At 32.3% G+C, this 21,821-nt stretch overlaps 3 long non-coding RNA genes across 3 annotated transcripts; 1 reads left to right on the top strand and 2 right to left on the bottom strand.

Moving 5' to 3' along the window:
* Positions 1–9,932: 9,932 nt before the first annotated feature.
* LOC121126999 (uncharacterized) lies at positions 9,933–12,733 on the bottom strand. The gene is made up of 3 exons (XR_011782536.1): positions 12,037–12,733; positions 10,226–11,955; positions 9,933–10,163 (listed from the first exon to the last, which is right to left on the bottom strand). It is a non-coding gene; the product is annotated as an uncharacterized lncRNA (long non-coding RNA).
* A 2,818-nt stretch (positions 12,734–15,551) lies between these two features.
* On the bottom strand, positions 15,552–18,044 carry LOC121127000 (uncharacterized). Its single transcript, XR_005867414.2, has 3 exons — positions 18,030–18,044; positions 17,380–17,960; positions 15,552–16,943 (listed from the first exon to the last, which is right to left on the bottom strand). It is a non-coding gene; the product is annotated as an uncharacterized lncRNA (long non-coding RNA).
* Positions 18,045–18,377: 333 nt separating this feature from the next.
* On the top strand, positions 18,378–20,097 carry LOC121126998 (uncharacterized). Its single transcript, XR_005867411.2, has 2 exons — positions 18,378–18,533; positions 18,809–20,097. It is a non-coding gene; the product is annotated as an uncharacterized lncRNA (long non-coding RNA).
* Positions 20,098–21,821: the final 1,724 nt, after the last annotated feature.

Here is a 21,821-nt window from a genome sequence, read left to right as displayed (position 1 = left end):
CAACAAGATAAAGCAAAGGCACTTATCGATAAATTAATTAAAGATGATATTATTGAACGAGTTTCTAACCCGACTGAATGGATAAATCCTGCATTTTTGTCAACAAAGAAGGAGGCAAGGGAGTCCTTAGTAGTTGATTACACGCGTCTTAACAAATATGTCAAACGTCCAATACATCCATTTCCAACAAGTGAAGATATAATGCGGAGTATCAAGCCTGATTCAAAAAAATTTACTAAAATGGATTGTGTTCATTGCATTTCCAAATCCCCTTAAAGGAGGAGAGCAAAAATCTCACTACGTTTCTTTTACCAGATGGTAAATTTCGATTTACACGCGCACCTATGGGCTTAAATGCCAGTTTGGATGAATGGTGTTCTGTTCTCATCCTATAATTGAAAAGGTATTTGATGCTAAGAAGATAGTTGACGATATCCTTATTCAAGCACCTGTTGGAGAAACTCTATATCAAAGGACACATCAAACTTTAATAGAATGTAGAAAGAACAATGTAAAGATTTCAATTAAAAAATTTGTTTATGGACCATGTGTTAACTTTGCTGGTTATTCCGTTTCTGGTGAAAGTGTAAAACCAAATGAAGACAAGATCGAGGTGATACGCAAATTTCCAATACCAAAAAATATATCAAATTTAAGATCTTTTATAGGGATTATCAATCAACTCGGACACTTCGTACCGGATTTGGCCTACATGACTACTAATTTAAGATCATTACTGAAGAAAGATTGTAAATTTTTATGGCTAGAAAACCACACAAAGTCTTTTCAACAAGTAAAAAAAGCCTTGCTTAGTTCAATGCTCATTGCCAGTTATTTTAATCTCGAGTTGTCTACTCAATTGTTAGGAGATGCTTCACGTTTGAATGGAATAGGATTTGCTGTAGTACAACGAGATAACAACAACTGCTTAAAACTAACTCAATGTGGATCAAGAAGCTTAACTTCAACAGAATCCAGATATTATACAGTAGAACTTGAGTGTTTGGCGGTGCAATGGGGAGTTGCTCGTTGTAAATAGCTTGGTTCACCTAAATTTCTTATTGTTAGGGATCATCGTCCACTTGTTGGTTTGTTCAAAAAAAGGTAATAGGGATACCCAAAAAAAACCCCGCCTACAACGTTTCAGGGAGAAATTAACTGATTATAACTTCGAATTGGAATGGTTTTCTGGTAAATCTCATGAAATAGCAGACGCTTTGTCAAGAGTTCCGGTGTTTGACCCACCTGAGGTGTCGGATGAGGAATTTGAGGATAACACAGTGTTATGTAACAAAAATTTCTACAGATCCTAGTGTGCAACAATTGATCGACATAGTACTAAACGACAGTGAATATCAAATGATATTACAGGCATTCAGGTCGGGAACAGAAATGAAGAAATTTCCAATCAACCACCCAGCAAAACAACTATCGTCAATCTGGGATCAATTATCTCTATTTGATGATGATTAATACACACTCTTCATTTATGACAACAATCGTATTATTGTTCCTTCGGCCAAGCGGGAAATAATCTTACAATTTCTTCATATACCTCATGCAGGCATTGTGAATTGTGAGGCATACTGATTTCTAAATGGTTTATATATATGTTTTTTTTGAAAAAGATTTAATGTCTTTTAAAACCTTATGTATATTCCCTTAAAATCTTCGGAGGGCATGAGGAGCTGCGTGTTTATTTATGTATATTAAGTTGCGTTATATTTTATACAAAGTCATTTCGTATATATTATCTTGTGTATAATATAATAAAGAAGTAACTCAATAGGTGAAGAAGTGAAGAATTATTCCTAAGTGCAAAAACCTAATCACTGGAATTAATTACATATCACAATTTTGTTTGAGAAATGTGGTATAATGTTATAATTATGTAGCTTCAGAATATTATGTGTTAGTTATGTATTTTCATGTGTCTATTTATGCTATTATCGTTTTCTTATCGGCGTCTCTAGGTATATAATGGTCGTGTTAATAAGATAATAAATTTATATAGTATTGAGTAATACAAGAATACACATGGTGTTTGGAGTAAAATGAAAAAAATATAACAAATTAAGTGTGTATTGGGATTGTTCTAGGACATAATATGGCTGAAAATAGTAGTAACCTACCTCCTCTGAGGCCATTGAATCTCTCTGTCAGTGTTACTGAGAATTTCAAGTTATTTCGCTAGCAATACATGATTTATGTGGTTGCCACAGGACTGAAAAAGGGATCCAAAGAAATAAGAAGTGCTATCCTTTTAAACCTAGCAGGTGATGAGGCTTTAGGATATATAATAAATTTGTGTGGGTACCCGCGGCAGGAACGGAAAGAGATGCAGGATATATCCCAGAGGAGGACAAGAACGACCCGGAGAGTATTCATCAAAATTTCAAAAATTCGGCTCTCCAAAGACGAATGTAATGTATAATATATATAAATTTAATTGATGCATACAGGAGGAAGGAGAAAATTTCGAGTCCAAGGTTCAGGTGATTGGAACCCGAAGATTCAAGAAAGACAAAAGACACCATGATGAAGTGAAGCACCATACCTTTAAACGTCAAGGATTGTTGAGAAAATCTTGCCAGTGATGTGGATAAGAGGTATAACCGAGAGACAAGTTTCCACCAAATGCCAGTAATTGCAACAAATGCAAGGGAAGTGGAAGTTAGCAAAGGGTAGTTGAAGAGGTTCTGGAGGAATTACCTGGTTCAACGGACTATTTCATAGGAAGGGTTGAAGATAAAGCAATAGCAAACAAAAATAGTAATGGTGCCTGGGGGACTGAACTGTTTGTGGGAGGCAGACGCTTTTATTTCAATATATATACTGGGGCCGATTTCACGGTGTTATCCATAAGCATTTATGATCGTCATTTCAATAAATACATATTAAAAAATCCTCTAAGATTACTGAACAAACTGGATTATCAGAAGTTACCTGTGATTGGTGTATTCAGGGGAGACATTAACATCTCTTTTCTTAATATCGCCTGTGAATACACAAATCTCAATAACTTCTGGTGATCCAGTCGGTTCAATAATTACGTAGGCTTTCTTAATATATATTTATTCATGAAAAAATATATGTTCTTTCTTCTGGTTCTCTATTACTTGGAAGAGAGGCCAGTAGTACCATAAGAGTGGTCACATTTATTCAATTAATTCTCTGGAATTCAAACGTATGTTTTATGGACTGAGAGGTTGGAAACCCAAAATGGAATCGAATGTCCCTGACAGTGTCATGACTCCAAGGAGAATATCAATTCCACTTTATCATTGAGCCATTGGACTAGTGTTCTCCTATGGTTATGGTTCTGAAAGGAAAGGTCAGAGTTAGGATTTGAGTAGATCTAACCAAATTAAATCTAGCTGTGAAAGTTATAATCGGTTGGCCAATTTTAAATTTATTTTTCGAGGTGATCATATTTAATGATATTCTATGAAACACATAGCTAAAATATATTTTCATCGTCCTGGGTATAAAAATGTTTGAAAATTTGTTGAAATATACAAATTATATAAGTTCAAAGTCTATGGTCGTTAAATACAAAAACTAAGTTCAATAATAATATTAAATTTGCATGGCTATATTAAAGTGGAAGGAAGAAACGAACATAAATACTTTTTTTAATGAAATATGGAACTTTTGAAGAAATCAAAAAAAAAAAAAAATTCAAAATTTCGTGCAATACTTAATCCTCAAATTGCACCCCAAAGATATGTCTCTCGAAATATAAACACATTGAAAATCATTGCTTTCCCTTATTTTTACACTGATTATAATATCAAATTCTTTCTCACCCCCAAAAACATATAATTTGATACTAAAATCATACTTCCATCATAAGTATGACCTCTAAAATGAGTGATTAAAGTTTTTCAATATGTGAGCACCACCTAGTGTTAAAGATTTATAAAAAGACATATCTTACTAATCGTTCGGCCAATTTTAAAATTATTTTTTTGTAAGTGTAAGTATAACTGCATACCTGCTATTTTTAAATATTTTTCACATAATTCAACCATAAGTATATTGCATTTGGTGGAATATGATGGAAATCCCCTTATACTTCCTATGGTGGATTATACAATTTCCTTAATGGGAGTAGCAAGGCTTTTTCGAAATTAGATGCCAATGCTGGATTTCATCAGGTGTGTTTGGAGGAAGTATTTAGTGAACGTAATACTTTTATAACGTCATTTGAGAGGTTCTGGTACAAAAGGATACCCTTCAGCATTAAGTCAGGCCCTGAGAATTTTCAGAGTGAAATCTTTAGGATTTTAGGAAGTAAGCAAGGAGCAGTATGCCCTATGGACGACATTGTTGTGTTGGGGAAGACTCAAAAGGAGGACAATAAAAGACTGGTACAAACCTTAAGGAAGTTAACATTTGCTTGAGTAACTTTAAATAAGGAAAAGTGTCGATTCGCTCAAAGCCAGATAGATTTCTTGTGTCAAATTGTTGGAGCCAATGGTGTGGAAAGCTCAAAAGAGAAGGTCGAAGCGATCATGTAGATGAGAGCTCTGGAAAATGTTAGGAAGGTTAGAAGGTTGATGGGAACTGTCAATTACCACATGAAATTCTTGCTAGACTTAGCGACAAGGACTCAACCCATAAGTGAACTTCTAAAATCTAATAATTGATGGTATTGGGGTCCTGAGCAGGAGAAGACGCTGGACGATATAAAGAAGAGTCTTACTAGTAAACTGGGTTTGAATATATACGTCACGTCGTTAGGAACAAAAGTACCAACAGACGCTTCTTCTTATGGATTGGTGGGTGTTATCATGCAAAAGCACGATGATGGATGGGCGCCAGTGGCGTACTCTTCCATAAAAGCCGAGCGAAGATATGCTCAAATCGAGAAAGAAGCTCTAGTGTCAATTTTTGTGTATGACAGATTTTCAGATTACATTCTGGGTAAGACATTTTACTAGAAACGAATCATAAAGTGTGGATTAAGGATTCAAAGAATGAGGATGAAGCTAATGCGATGTTCTTTTATGCCAAAACATGATCCTCGTAAAAACTTGTATAGGGCTGATACACTTTCTCGATTTCCAATAGATATAAATTCTTTTTACGAAGAATTGGAATTATATGCCAATCATATACTAGGGGAAATACCTATCACCAATAGCAAGCTGGATGAAATCAGCATGAAGATGAAGTTTATTGACAAATTATGATTTATGGATCACTTACTGTGCAGAAATGACAGTTGTCGGAGGGTTGTTGATTATGGGAACAAGGGTGGTGATTCCCTGTGCAATGAAATTGGGTGTGTTAGATTGAATACATAAAGGACATCAAGGTGTTGTTAAATATAAAGCTTTGGCCTGGAATACGGTATGGTGACCAGGAATAATGAAAAATATTGAAGAGCTTATTGCAAATTGCCAAACATGTCAAGCTAACAGGAAAAATCATCCGGAGCCGTTAATGCCAACAAAACTTCCTCAAAGGCCATGGCAATATATCGCTACTGATGTCTATGAAGTAAAGGGGAAACAGTATATTGTTCTTGTGAATTATTATGCAAAATGTATTGAGGTGGCTAGTCTTCAAACGACAACATCAAAGGAATTCATTGACAGGTTGAAAAGGGGATTTTCTTGATTTGGAATCCCAGATCAAGTTAGGTGTGATAACGCCAGTTATTATACATCAAGAGAGTTCAAAATATTTGTCACTGAATATGGTTTCCGTCATCTTACAAGCAGTCATGGACATTAATCAGGAAATGGAGAAGCAGAGCGAGCAGTCCAAATCGTTAAAATACTTTTATCAGGCAGCAAGGACCCTTTATTTAGTTCTGTTTAATTATAGAGCTACTCCTCTGTCTTTATAGGATATTCTCTAGCTGAGTATTGATGGTAAGAAGATTGAACACAAAAGTTCCGGTGGCTGCATGCCAGTTATCTCCGATGGTAATACCTTGCCAGGCTGTTCATCAGTTGGAGGAAAATAAAAAGACGGCACAAAAGATTCATTTTGATCGAAGACACGCAGCAAACACTTTGATACTCTTCAGAAACGAGATGAAGTTGTAATACCAGATAGAAGGCAGTCTGGAATTTTTACAGGAAATTCAACACCACGTTCCAATATCATTGAAACGGATACTGACTCGTATAGAAGAAATTAAGCCAATATAAATAAGATGCCTCACCCTCTCACAGAAAATTCTACTTCTATGGAAATAAATCAGGACACTCAAGATATAGGAGGAGCGTTATAACAGAAACTATAACTAAGTCGAAATGGTTGTCTTAGCGCCCAGCGATTTACAATGATTTTGTTAAGTGTTGAATTCATTTATTGATGTTATATTTAGAAAGGGAGATTTGGTGTTTGTTCTAACTATATAGCTTCAGAATATCATATATTATGCATATATTTCATGTGTCTATTTATGTTCATATCGTTCCATTCATCGGCGTCTCTAAGTTTATAATGCTCGTGTTAATAAGAGAATAAATTCTGTTAGTATTGATTAATACAATACTACAAAAGAAAATAGGATTCTGGATGTGGCATATGTTAATATAATAAAGTAAAATATTAAGTATTAACATAACATTAATATTATAAATAAGCTATGATAATAAAATTTTAATTAAATTATCAATAACATCAAAACATTTAAATTAATGGAGAAATAAATTTTAAAGTGTTTTTCATCTTCTTAGATTGACTTTCATTAATTAAAGCAGGAAGACTTCTATTTTATCTAAGAATTAGGACCAAAGAAGATATCCCAGATACAAAAGACGTTTTAATTCCAATATCTAAGGGAGAATAACAGGATGAATTTTTTCCCAAAGAAGATAATCAAACTATGCTAAGCCACATACGAGAATAGAGTCTACTCCTTTCTTGAGTGGGTATCTATCCATTCATATACAACAATCAATAAATTCAAGAGCTAAAACTATGATTGGATCAATTTACTTTCAGATTCAGATGAAATGCTCTGCATAAAAGATATAAAATAAGGATATATTAATTAAGTACTACAAGAATATGAAGTTATAACTGTAAAAATAATATATATCTATTTGAAATGTATATGTAATTTTAATTTGACAATTGTTAAGGCCGAACATCATTCTTAATTCATTAGGATCGGAAGAAGTGGTCTTCTACGTTCTCCATAAGTTGGGAACATAGGATGATTTCGGGAATTGAAGGAAAATACTTCTAACTTGATCATTCATTTCAAAAGCGACTCTTATTCGGAACTCCGTATTTCACGAGGGACAAAGGGATGAAAATTCATCTGAGAAAAACTAACATGCTTTCAAAGAGGGCAGAGGTGACTTCTTTCTTGGAATAGATATAGCACGATCGAAACAATGAAGAAAATCATTTACGATGATAAGGGGGATTAAATATTCAAAATATAATTAGTAATTACTTTATTTGAATTTTTGCGAAGCTCCGTATTATATTGAGATATAAGTTATCATAATTTATTACGAGATATGAGGTCTTTATCTTTACATTGAAGTAGTAAACATTATTAAAATAATGTTGTATATTTTCTAAAACACACCTAAGGATCACTCAATAAATACGAAAACGAACTCAAATTCTTGAATATTCATATTTTTTAAATAAGTTATTTTTATTAAATAAAACATGAAATGTATTAAGATTGGTAATGAATAAGGGGGGATTTAAATCTTATTTTCATTCTATATGGATCCTTGTAGATATTGACAAGCATAAAAATGAGAATGAATACAATTCTAATATATATTGTATTATTGTAACTTTGAACGACTCCATTTCTGGCCTTTATGAGTATTTTTCAATATATTTTCTTTACATAGGGATATGCATCACTATCACTACTAAGTTTATTAATTTAAAAAAAAGCATTAGTAATTCGAAAAAATCAATAACAAAAAAGAATAACCCTATATGGACGTAATTAAGATCTGCTTTGAAAAAAAATTTGAAAGTTATATTTTTTTACCTAGTATAACCCCTTTAAAAAAATATTTATTTGAAAATATATTTTGATCTTCCAATCAAGGATTTGCATTGTTGTCCTTTTAAAAGTAAAATTCGATTATAAAAAACTTTTATTGTAATTTCATAAAATCCATGCCTATTAAAAAAATTCTGTAAAAGGAGCACTATTAAACGTTCTATTCATTCTATATATATATATTGGCTGCTAAATATAAATTTGGTTAATTTAAAAGAATTTAGAGCTACAATTAAACTATCCACTATATAATTGAACAAAGCCTTTCCGCTACTAAGCATAATATGATTGTGTATTGACTGTATTCGTTTTCATAGAGCATTTTGGAATTTTACAACGCTTTTGTGTAGAAAAAGATTTAGAAAAATGATATACTTGGTCTTAAATAACTTTAGTTTGAGGAATAGCTTTGACTCTATTACAAAGACATTTCCTTCGATTTGGAAATTGAATTTCCAGATTGCTATTTGATGGCCGATAGGTTCCTTTTTTATTTAGGGCCTTTCCTTGGGAAAAAAGTCCTATAACAACTTTGTTTTGATATGTAGGAAGATCATCTTGTTGATTGAAAGGAAAACTAAGCTTAGCACAATCTCTTCTGTATAGGAGCCAGCAGTTTATAATAGTCACGTCCAGCAAATGAAAAACTATTTTTAGATATGCTTTCTTTGTTCAAAAATGGATTCTGTATAGATCTCTATAGAGTTCATCAAATCGACTATCCCATAAATAAATTGTAAGTCTTAATGATGGAGTGAGCTGACATAGTTGTAAACTCTGCATTTTCTAATCTACCGGTTGACTTAACTAATTTTTTTTTATAACTACCATTTATTTAGGTACATCTTTAACTTGATATAAAACAGTTATAATAAATTAATAATTATAAAGTAAGAATAGAACAATTATAATTATATTAAAAGTGGAAATACAACAGTAATTTAATTCATCATTACCTTAATAACTTCAAAGACTCCTGTGTGAGATAATAATAAAAAAAACATAAGTAAGAAACAAAGGTAGTGCACGAGATTCCTAGCACGTGTGTGTAAGAGAAATATTATAAAATAAATCAGACTATTTAACAAGCGATATGCATCAAAGAAGGGTCATCATTAGAGTTGTGGGAATCGTGCTTTGCGCGAGTGTGCTCGAAAATACAGCTTCAACTATCTGGTTCTTCTGTTTTCTTTCGGATATAAACAAACCTTTATTCATATATTATACTTGATGGCCGATGGGTAATTTCGAACATACTTATAAGATATCTCAATTATGATTTTTTCAACATTACAACATATCTGAAAATGTACTACATATAGAAGCTTTCCTTCACCAAAATATAGCTTTACTTTTTTCTATTTAATCAAAATAATATAATCAACATAATGTCTTAATGTTAGTCAAAATTTATTTTATGATCCAAATAGTATTAAATATTAATTTTCAAAATAAAAAACTTTGGTTACGAATATCAATATACAAGGTGGATATAACAAATCGTAAATAGCATGTGTCTAAATGAAAAGCAAACTTTAATAATTTTTGCACGACGCTGTAGATGTTCATTCCTTACATAGGGACATAAAACCATTCAGATAAAGAAAAATCTGTCACAACAATCTAAGTCTAAGGGAGAAATAGTCTTAAATTTGGTCGAAATAGTTATACTTCACGAGGAAGTTACTTTGTGGTAAGAGAGACCACTATGCAAGAGTATGCAGTTCTCTAAAGGAAAACTCTATTTCGATCATCAACTCTATTCAAAAATTTGAACTGAATAAATTACCCATTGATGCATTGGATTTCCATGGAAATTACATCAAAAATATAATAGTGGTGCAATTGTATCTTTCTCTAGATCAAGAGTTCAAAGTAAATATTGATTCCAACCCAATTAAAAGAGTATCGTTTATACTATATCTTTAACTTAAATTATTTATTTATTTACACATGAAGGAAGAGGGATTGTTGTATATTATTATTATATATTCCCTTTAAATAACTTTATGAATGTATATTATATTCTGTAAATTTATGCAAGACAAAATATTTTGTAAGTTAGAAAGTATCAACCCCATCATTACAGGAAGTGTATTCATAACTTCTTAGTTACCAATGACACTAAAGGATGAATAGATAATTGGCACGAAATCTAAAGAATAGAAATGAGGTAATAAAGTAACAAATTATATAAAAAATATTGTTAATACTTACGCGTTGACAATTAAATGATAAATTAAGGAGAAATTTGGATGATGCAGAACATTTAAAGGGATTTTGTACGACACAAATAACTCTGCTACGTCCAAATTAAATGATGACCAGTCTATTTCTCCTTCGTTTCCTTGAGTCTTGTGTTTCTTGAAGACTTTTAAGTTGTTGATGTGATGGGAGGTTTTGGAGGGGTGGATACTTGCCATACAGAACGAGATGGGTACGAGAACCCGCAAAAAAGGTAAGATATACTTTTACTTTCCAAATCATAATTCCACACATCAGTACCTCCGTTGTTAGAAACCCATTAAAACAGGAACATTTTCTTCGGCATGATGATGATGCACGTGAGAGAGCAGTAAGGGGAAGTTGCTTTGCTGATGATCAGTACAATACTGAGGAAATGTTGTTTAGAAGATGCAAGCATACCAACGTGTTTGATTCCTTTTTTTATATAATCTCTTTCAACTAATCAAATTCGTTATTTTTCAACGATTTTAACAACCCTAGTCATCATCATGTTAATATAATTTTCTAATGTGTTTACTAAGAGGGGTGCTGGACAACAGCTTTTCTCAATATGTTCATAAATTAATAGTAGGAAGTCTGATATGATGCTCTCCAACTTCATACTTTCTTGCAATGGCGGTTTCATCACTATGAGGCAGTCGCTCTTCGAAAACATTATTCCAAAAGTGCTGAACACTAACTCTTCTGCTGCCTTACGGAAGGGGACTACCTTAGGGCAACTATAGAATAGATGGCCGGAGGAACTATTTCGATTTTACAGAATGTACAATATTTCTCGAGTGGGTTCGAGGTCTTAATATTTTGTAAATAATCATTTATAGCAAAACCACTTTTTTTTCGAGTTTGTGAAGGGATTTTGAAGAATTCATCCCCCATTATTTAGAATAAGATTTAACTAACTGCTCCAGACGTCTTTTTATAAAATAGCTTGGGTTATTCTCCAGGACTCTTCCAGAAAAGGCTCTCCGACTCTGCTGATGCTCAATTTCGATAGAACAATAATAACCGATGTGTAGCCCCAATTTCAGGTAGTCCCGATCTGTGTCACGTCGTTGCTTAATCGCACGACTTCTCACCAAGAAGTTGTGGGAAGTCAAGGAGCGTTTCCTACCCTTTAATTGTCCGCTTGAAGTGAGTTTATCTGATATATATATAGTTCTTAATTACTATGTCTCCTTATATTATTATTTAGGGGCTGGTGTGGACCTAAGAAAGGAAGGACCGACGAGAAAACGGAATTGCAAGAGCACCAACGTTAACTCCATAGCCAACCAGTCCCGTACTAAGAAGATATTCGAATACTTGGATACATTACATCTCCCTGGCGTATTAGCTCATGTTCATACTCGCTTGGACGACAATGTCCTGCCTAATGTATTCCCAAAAATTCACAAATCATTTATGTCCAAATCTCAATATAAAACCACTCATCCTTCCAGAGGAGTCGTGCCGTTAGCCAAGGAATGGCTAAATCCAATTCTAGTATACACAGACCCAAGGGGTTGATTATATAATTATCGACACAGATTTCATAGGAGCTCAAACAAGAGTTTTTGCCATCTATTCCCCAAATGGGGACTCTGGATCCTTCTTTATGGAAATAATAAACAGGTGGATGACAAAAGAGCTCGAGCTAAAACTGTTGGGGGATCTTACCATCACAAGAAATCCAAAAAGGGATGCGTTCAATTACGGCGGTTCTAGAAATATAAAAAATGTACAAGATCTAGAAAAGGTTATATCAAGTAATTTTCTGGACGATCTCGCCTTGAAACTACAACCTCAAAAACCAGGCTTGACTTTCTTCACACGGTCGTCTTCAATAAATCCAATAAGAGGCCGACCTGATTGTATGCTAGTTTCTGCAATCATTTGCTAAAAATATGATGGATTTCAAAGTACTCTCTTCATATCTTAGCCAAATTTGCATCAGGCTGCTCGAGAAAAAAATCATTTTGGGAACTTAATGGCTCTCTTCTCAAGTCTGAAAAAATTAAGAAAAAAGTGAATATTAGTATAAATTATTATAGAGAAAGACATGATATGGGGATATACTCATCTCTTCAAACTCTTGAAAAATGGATATCTCATGAAGATTTATTATGAAATTAGCAACGAAGAAGGAGACCAAGAAAAGAAATTCAGTCTTAGCGGAAATCGAAGCGCTTGGAAGAAAAAAAGAACAAAAAATTAAAGAAAATAATGGAATACAAAAATAAGAGTGATTTGATGGGCCAATAATATTACAGAAGCCCAAAAGTTAGTTACTGAGCTCATGGAATTAAATCAAAGGGGTCAGTTTTTACTTGGAAATGGAAGAGTAATTTGGAAGATCTTTTGAGTTTTTTAAATGAAAAGTTAAAAGCTATAGAAGACCGTTGGTTGTCGATGAATATTTCTACAAATTTAAGATATGTTTGGGATCCAAAAGAATCTATTCAAATAAAAAACTTACCAATCGCATCATTTTAAGAGAATCGGCAAATTATTTTGACCCAAAGGGATTTTATAGGCCAGTATTCTTTTTGACAAATGTCATACTTCAAGATCTATAGAAAGGAAATTATGATTGTGATTTAAAAATAAATGGAATGTTTGGAAACACGACTTGAAAAAACATACAAATTTTAGTATGCCCAGACGTGTGCGTAAACACATAGAAAAAAACACTAAACTTTTGTGATGTGTCAAATAAAGGGTATGGTGCTATTGCATATCTTAGAGTATGTGGGGTGAACGGAGAAGTTCATGGGTATTTTATTTTTTGCCATATAAGACTAAGACCTCTCAAGGAAATTACTTTTTCTAAGCTTGAACTCGAAGCAGCAGTTTTTGTCTGCAAAAATTATTGATCACTTTTTACTATTAATTCTATATAAGGTTGATAAAGTTCATGCTTGGACTAACTTTACTATTGCTGGCACTGGTTACAATCAGAACCTGCCAGATGGAAGACGTATGTGGCTAACAGAGTGCAAATGATTCAGGAAAGAATTCCGACATTATGTTGGAATCCAGCAGATATGACAACTAATTTACGGAACAATTTGCCCAGTTGGTTGTATTTACTAAAAAAAAACATTGGCCTAAAAGTAATTCAACAGAAGGCAAATTCATGAAAACAGTGAAATTGGAAGAAAAAAATGTATTGCATCATACTATTATTGAAGATGATTATAGAGGACTAGACCGACTTATATATTATTTTTCCATTTGGACGAAGCTTTATAGAGCAGTGTCCTGGGTGATTTGATTCCAGTCCTATCTAACATCAAATGAAAAATGTAAACTTGGAGTTCTAAGTATATATGAAATTGGAGAAGGCATATTTGTTTTGTTTCAATAACATGCGGGTCCCAGTATACTAAATGTGTTCATACGTCAACATTATTGGATCATCGAATGTAAAAGATTGACATCTTCGGGTTTAAGAAAATTTATTTTATGTAAAATATCTTCGTTAAGACTTCGAGCATGGGTAATTTACAAAAAGCCAGATTTTAATTTGGTAGACCATTTGGTCAAACTTCCGTAGACTACGGGGATACTAAATTAGTTTATTCCATAAGAAAATCAAAGGTTCCTAGAAAAGCATAGATATGTTTATTAGCCGATATGGCTACCCAGAATGTTCATTTAGAAGTATTTAATTATTGAGTACGCTGAAGTTTTTATCCCTCTCAGATGGTTTTTATGCAGGAGAGGCATACCGACTGTTATGTAGGCTCTAACAACTATTACACTATTAGATGCCAATATTATTATTTTTAAAAACGTTACAAATGATGTCGGATAACATATTTTTCGCCTCCTATTTCGATATTTGGCCATTGCATTATCACGCGATACTTTGTTATGCGGACAAGGAAGAGCAAGAGATGGTTCATATTTTTTGAAAAATGGGATGCAATTGTAAATTAGAGGCTCAAATATTCTTTGAAGAAAGAGGTCTAAGCTCCAAAAGCTTTTCTCCACCAGAAGTTACATTTCACAGTGCTCAATCTATGAAAATGGAGACAATTTCCAAAGATTATCTCGAAATGTATGTTCTTTGACAATTTTTCTTCAATTGATTAGAAAGACAACCGGATGAAGTTTTTTTATCAGAGGGAAGCATCTCAAACATGTCTGCCAAATAACTTTTTATTTCTTGATATGAATAGTCAAAAGTATTTTTATTCCTGGAAGGTTACATTCTCATTTGGACTTCAAGGTTGTTGGTTTTCTAAGTCACTGGAGTAAATACATACTATACCAGAAATATGTTCAATCATGCCAGGATTTTGTGAAAGATATTGTTGTTAAAATAGATTTATAAAGTAGTGGAAGAAAGAATGTCACAAATAGGTATTATGGAAAGACGGAGTGTTGTTTCCCATTTATATTACGATCATTCGGAAACTTTAGCTTCCTTGTTTAGGGAGTCCATTCTAAAAAAATCTGTAGACGTTGTTACATTAAACATTGATAATTCCATTAAAAATATTCGGAATGTGTTCAAATACAAAGAAAAGACTACAATACTAGACTCAGTTATACTAATAGGGATGAAGTTCACTGGTTAACAATTGATTTTTCAGAGGCTAAGTTCATTTCATATTCATCTGTTCAAAGAGAAACATTTTCTTATCTTTAAATAAAATAAACTCATATTCTGTTGAATATGAAGGAATAGGGACAGCTCACAAATAAATGTTTAATGAAGCGGAACAAATAAAGTTATAAATTATATATATATTTTTTTAAATAATATATTCTTACTTTCTTAATACTTATTACAGGAAACTTGGAAGAAAGACTCTAATTCTATCGCATCCCTTTTATAACATGAAAAAATGCGTTATAAGGATTTTCTTCGACCTGAAATTCAATGCGACAACTGTTAGTTCATTTATCATCTATTTTTAATACTTTTCCGAGATAACAACGACAGTTTCATTATTATGGGTTTTTTTAGCATACATTGTAATACTGGGGAAAGTTGATAAAATCTACGTTCATTTTCTGGAATAGAGTTATTCCAAATTTTCTTCCGATCGCAGATTTAGAATGATTTCAAAATCTTTTAACAATCAACAAATTATAGATTACATTGACGACTTAATAGAAGTAGTTAATAATAGGTCTTCAAAATTGTTTGCAAAACAAGATGGAGTTAAACGGTTCAAGTGGAAAAAAAAATACATCTGAGTACTATAATTAAAGGGGGGGGGGGTTAAAATCAAATTCAATTTTAGCCCAACTGTTCGCATGAAAATGTTTTTTAATCAATCTAGAAAAAAAAAATCTTGTCAAAAATCCTATATCTTAGGATTAAATTGAATTGGTTCTAAAGGATTTCCAATTAGTTCACAAGTAATTAAAACAATTGGTATAGTGCAAGTAGAATGTTTAAGATTTACTTATTCAAAAACAACTTGCTTTTCTCTATATCACCTCCAACAGCAATACTAATATTATCTCCTTTAAGTCTGAGAATTTTTTCAGTTGCAGTTCCAATCATGGATAAGTTTGCTCCTGAATCAACCAAAACTCTAACTTTGATTGATTTTCCATTTACAAAATTGATTACCCAACAACATAAAATAGCACTAAATGATTGATATTTGGTAACATTAACGGAACTTTTCACAGAATAAACTAACTTCCTCTCCAGAAGTTTTCACCAAAGGGAAGTTATTTTTATTGATATCCAGGACATTAGGGTAGCTGATTACATCAATATCCATTTTATTATGCAAATCATGGAACTTTCCTATATAATTGAAACAAGAATAAACAATTCAAACCTTTTCTACAAATAGAATCACTTATAAAAAAGGCATTTGATAAATCAACAACAAGGGTATTTAAATTCATTACACAAGATTTTTTTCCCATGTACATAATTATTATAATTACCATTTCAATTTGGAAACAAATACCCAACATATTATTATTAAGGTGGCATTTTAATTGTTTAATAAAACAAGTAGATAAAAATTCATTAAAATAACGTCTACGAGAATTTGTATTGTTATTCAAATTTATTTAATTACTATTTACTTTAGAAGGTCCCCGGGATGATTTTTTCTTTCTCCTGGAAAGCAATAAATGATTTTAATTGAATATTAATTGCTTGTTGCGATTTGACTCATTCTTGGAATGTTTTTTCATTGTAGGACATTTATGATCAAAGGATTAGTCCAATAACCCTGCAGAGCAGGCTTCCTCTTTCTCTCTCAAACTTAATAGTGTTTGAGGAATTTGTCCTAGAGTGAGATAGCTCACATCTAAATGGTGTTGTTCCACCATGTCAATTCCACGAACACCTAATTTCTTCAACCTGTCAGATACATCGATGAAGACCAACGCAGATGGGTCTTCACTGACGTTGTTCCAGTATCTTTATTGTTAGCTTCGAATATGACTCAGCCGAGTTTGGCGAAGAATTGGAATCAATGTAGGTGAGATGTTCATCAATCTTCTTGAAAAGAGCATTTAACCTCATTGAAGCCACTCTGCAATCAGAAGAGGCGTTCTCTTACTCTTAGTAACGAATGGTTGCTTGAGGCAACTTGTCTTCCATTAGGGCTTCACAATCCTTCTCAGACAAATATGGATAGACTTTAGATATGAATCCTCCGGATGTGAGGCGAAGAGAGTTCTTCTCGCGAGAAAGGGGTCAGGCCTCCTTACCCATATTTTTCTTAAAATAATAAAAAAGAAGGAATTACAATCTTATTGGATTATATTGATGTAAGATCAATCTTAAGTTTGGATCAAGCGTGTGGAAATAGACAAAGGCCAAAGTAAAGATCAAGTGGAGTTAAACTTAAAAGAGTCTGTATCATGCGTGTAGAAATAGACTATAATTTCTAGTTTGTGCATGTGATATCGATAGTCAGAATCAGGACACAATTCTAGGTAACGACAAAGCTGATAAATCGTTGAGAACGACGACACATTAGAGTCGTTCCTTTGATATCACTAAACTAGAGATTTTTATTATTAATAGGAACTGTCGGGAGAGTTAAAAAAAAAATAATAATCCTCTAACGTAGATCTCAAGATTTCCTTCAAGAATCTGTCTTGAAATACTATGTGAACGAAACTAGTGGACTGTATTAACTTATGAAACTAACCTCAGAAACCTTATTATAGTAATAACGAAGCCCAGATGTAATGAATTAAATTACTTTAATGAAATAACGACAACCGGGAGAGAGACGAATTAGGTAGGACTCCAGTCCCATGTTTATTAATAGTAATTATCGGTTCTAGGTAACTTTGTTACTAACATTTTAACCTCCTACATTATTTCAACTGGTAATTTCTCCATGAGGAGATTTTGTCGCTTGACATCTTCGCTGCTTTTTTATGTTTTATACATTCACCCACGAATCGACCTCTTTCCATGCACGCAATACACCGTCCATACCATGGCACACAGATCTCAAGACGGGTATACCACATACTTTTTCGGACTCCAATTCCCAATGTTTCGGGTCCTTTATGAGTCCAAGTCATAATACCTCTGAGACCTCATAAAAAATAAGGAAAATACTAGGACGAAGTGATTTTTAGAAGGAAAATATTATAAGAATTAACAAATGAACTTCTCCTTTTCATCTCCATTGTTGCTGAGTAAAAAGATTTGCCTTCCTCTAACTATAGATTTCCTTAACTTTTTCTCACCTCTGCTATAAAGCAAGCAAATATATTCCTGCAAATAGTATAAAAAATCAACAAATACAAAAGTAATAGATTCTGCAAGTCAAAATAATTTTATTACAATTTATTATATGACTCTACATGATAATTAATTATCATTTCTTCTGTCGCGGCAAATCTATTAATTTAGTATAATATTGCATTATTGATTATATAATCTTCGTTAGCAAACATTACAAGTTTAATCCTGTTCTTTTCGTCCTTCCCGCAAAAAACAAGAAGATAATGAAGTACTCTTCATAAGCTTATACGCACCTACAAGGGTTTCAAGTAACGTACGAAGAGTGATAGCTAAACGGCGCGTGCTGGTTTTTTATTGTTTGTTTCAATCAATGAATACTAGAATATCTGGAAGTGCAATTTATACCAGCCAGAGTTTTTTTATGTCAAACAGAGTTGAATGAATAAATAATAATTCGTGTACTTATTCATAAATTTTGAAATAAAAAGGAATTGTGTCTTTATTATCATTCCAAGTAAGCCAAGTGAGATGAATCTAAGAAAACAGATGCACCTCCTTTATCTATTTAACTTCCTTGATAGTAAAAGTAGATACGGAAGAGAAGTAAGAAGCTACCCCCCATCTTCGGACGAGAGCAATGATTCATCAATAAATATTCATTTCTTTCTATCGATTGAGTTTTTTCAATTTCTTCAAGCCTCAACTAAGGCCTCGAATATGATTAATTAACGTGCCAAAAGTCAATAAGTCCTTTCAAAATAGACTCAGCATCCCAGATTCGTGACCCCTTACTCCTTCTCCTCATAATATTAAATATATAAATAAACAGCACAAGATTACAGATGACTTCATTATTCTTTTTTTTCTTTTTCCCCTAGCTATAAAGTTAATTAATCTGATCGAGATATAATTGTAAAATTCGAAACCGATCATAGAAAATCACAAAAAGGTGCGAAAATTTTATGGGACAAAATCTCCTTGAGGAAAAGTTACCAGCGGAAAAATGTAGAGACGAAAATGTTATGAACATTAATACTTATAACCGAAAAAAAGACAATGAGTGATGTTAGAATCACTCAAATCCGACTTTTGAGTGCCTCCCCAAATCCTCTCAGTGATTTGCTTCACCAAAGCTAACTTCCTCTTCTTCCAAAACATCCAGGATCATAACAAAGTAAAAATCTGAAATCAATAATCTTCCCTAATCTGATGTTACTTGTTATGCTTGTTCGTCCATCCGTGATTCTTTTCAGCTAAAAATAATCTATCATTTCGAATTATAATGGATAACGGATATAATACGGGTATTACTTCTTCCATTCGATCAAATCCATAGAGATATAATTATATTTAGTCTCTATGATCGAATCACTGTCGTGTTTGTTTATTATTTAATTTACATTAAGAACTACTACGGTAAAAGATTATAAGTACATGCTGATGTGTTGTGTAATATAATTATCAATAATGAATATTAATTTTTGAAGCATCTTCATAATTAATGAACACATAATAACAATTTGTGACAAATAATTAAAATATCTTTCAATTTTGGAGTAACATGAATGGGAATCATAATTACATAGTATTGGAGACTAAATCATCATCAAATATATTGATTATTTTATTGGGCAAAGTAGTCTTCTGGCAAACTGTCTTTTCGGCGAAGTGGTAATTTGCCAAAGTGTCCGTTTGACAAAATGGTTTTCGGCAATGTGTCCTAGAACCGTCCAAACTATGTGAAGTCTCATAATTCGATGAACTCAAAGCTGTATACGAACTCGATAAATTCGAAAATGTCTCAAAAACTTGATGAAGTCGAAGATGTATTCCAACTTGATGAAGTCGAAGATGTCTCCAATCTTGATGAAGTCGAAGATGTGTCTGAACTCGAATTTTGCTCACAATAATAACATTTGAATTAGTTGAAAGAACTATGCTAATACACCAGTTTGGATTGTTTTATTTAAATAAGATTAAGTTAATCTTACTGTTAATTATTTGCTTTCAAATATGTATTTTTTTTAAATTGTGCATGAAATAATTAAAATAAGGCTCATAATAGTATTTTTGAATGAAATTTTATCTTTAGAATGCCCGGTTAATATTTACAATTATTATTGTATTTTTTAATTTATAAATTGTAAAATATAACCACTGACAGAAATCTGACCATTGCCCTAATTTTGGTAATAAAAATTATTAGCTATGTTTTATTTTAATAAAACTTTTAAATTTAGACAAATTTTGATTGTGTATATGTTGTGTAAAAGTTGCCATTTTGTACAAGTTGTAACTTGTGCAAGGACACCCTCCTCCCCTTACCAATCCTCTCAATCCATTTATTAGAAGATTGGATTGAATTTTAAAAAAAAATGCAATGAAATTGTATTGCAATAATATTACTCACACTTGAAGGTACTCTCTTGGGGGATGGAACAAACAAATATGTTTAGATATTTGTCATAAATAATATTAAGCGAATTTATAATGTATTATTATTCATCATGAAGTTTGATCAAAATACGGGCAATTTTCCTACATGGTAATTTTCTCCATGGGAATCTTCCACGGGCAATTTTCCCCAGGGCAGTTTTCAGCGTACGAAAATTAAGGGATGACATTAGAAAATCTATTTCTTACAATCAAAGAATACAAATACAGGATCTAATTTCATTCGGAGAATAGTTATTGAAATGGAAAACAATATCTGGTGAGCGCAATATTTACAATTTATTTGTAATTTTTTTTTCTTATGAAACGAATTTTTTTCCTTTTGTTTTTTCTACAAATTTAATAAAAATCGTACAATTTCATTAATCATGTAATTATTAATAAATATTCACATAACATAATGTTATATAAATGAAGTTATATTTTTCCAATTGATTTAAAGAAATGGTGAGCTTATTTGTTGATTATAGAAATATTCAGAAGTTGATGATGGAATCACATCCATATCTAATTAATCTGTCTTTATAAAATTAATTTAGTGTAATATTATAAGTAATACAATAGCACATTCCTTGACATCGTCATGGATAGATAATCATAATTTGGACGCAGCTCAAGCATGATCCAATGGTCTTTGAAAAATAAACATTATGGCTTTGACGTTAATCCATCTCTCTTAATTATTGTATTTAATAAGCAATTATAAATTATTTTAATAATTGAAATACGACCTACGGAGTAGAATTGATGACCTGCCAATGTTGTAAGTTTGCCCACTGTCAAAGAAAAGAACAGTTTATAATTTTAATGGTAAGTTTATTTTAACAGTGATTATATGAATAAAACAAAAGTTTTTGGAGGAAGAAAAATCACCATCGTCAAGTATGGGGGAGGGGGGGGGGGGTATGTGGAAACCTTATGTTTTGAGGGTGTTTCTCTGCAAAAGGGAGATGGCAACTTCACCACATCGAAGGGAGGTTGGATCATCCTAGTGCAATTCCTGGGTAACAACCCCCTTACCTCAGGTCAGGGAACTGAAAATGGATCTTCTAGTACGGCAATACCCCAAAACTTACGACCATGGCAAGAAAGAAGTAACTAAAAAATAAGAAGCACATTAAGTTCATGGAGTAGCCTGCTCAATCTCCAAACCTCAATCTCATCGAAAATCTTTATTAGGGGGCAAACTTACAAAATGAACAAGAGATCAAATACTTATTTTTTTACACTGTAGATTTATATTAATAATAATTGTCATAGTGTATACGACCTATTGACGATTATATTCAACCATATATTGTTAAGAATGGAGTTTTTCTTAAAAATTATGAGTCAAAATGATTCTCGTTGAAAGTACTATTCTACTTATTTTAATTTTTCTGGCAAAATTTTTAATAACTAACAATAAATTAAGTCGTAACACTTACTAAAAAAGTA

Source organism: Lepeophtheirus salmonis, chromosome 12 (assembly GCF_016086655.4).
Source record: "Lepeophtheirus salmonis chromosome 12, UVic_Lsal_1.4, whole genome shotgun sequence".
NCBI lineage: Eukaryota > Metazoa > Arthropoda > Copepoda > Siphonostomatoida > Caligidae > Lepeophtheirus > Lepeophtheirus salmonis.
The sequence above is the reverse complement of the archived record's forward strand: the minus strand, read 5'-3'. Positions and strand labels throughout refer to the sequence as shown.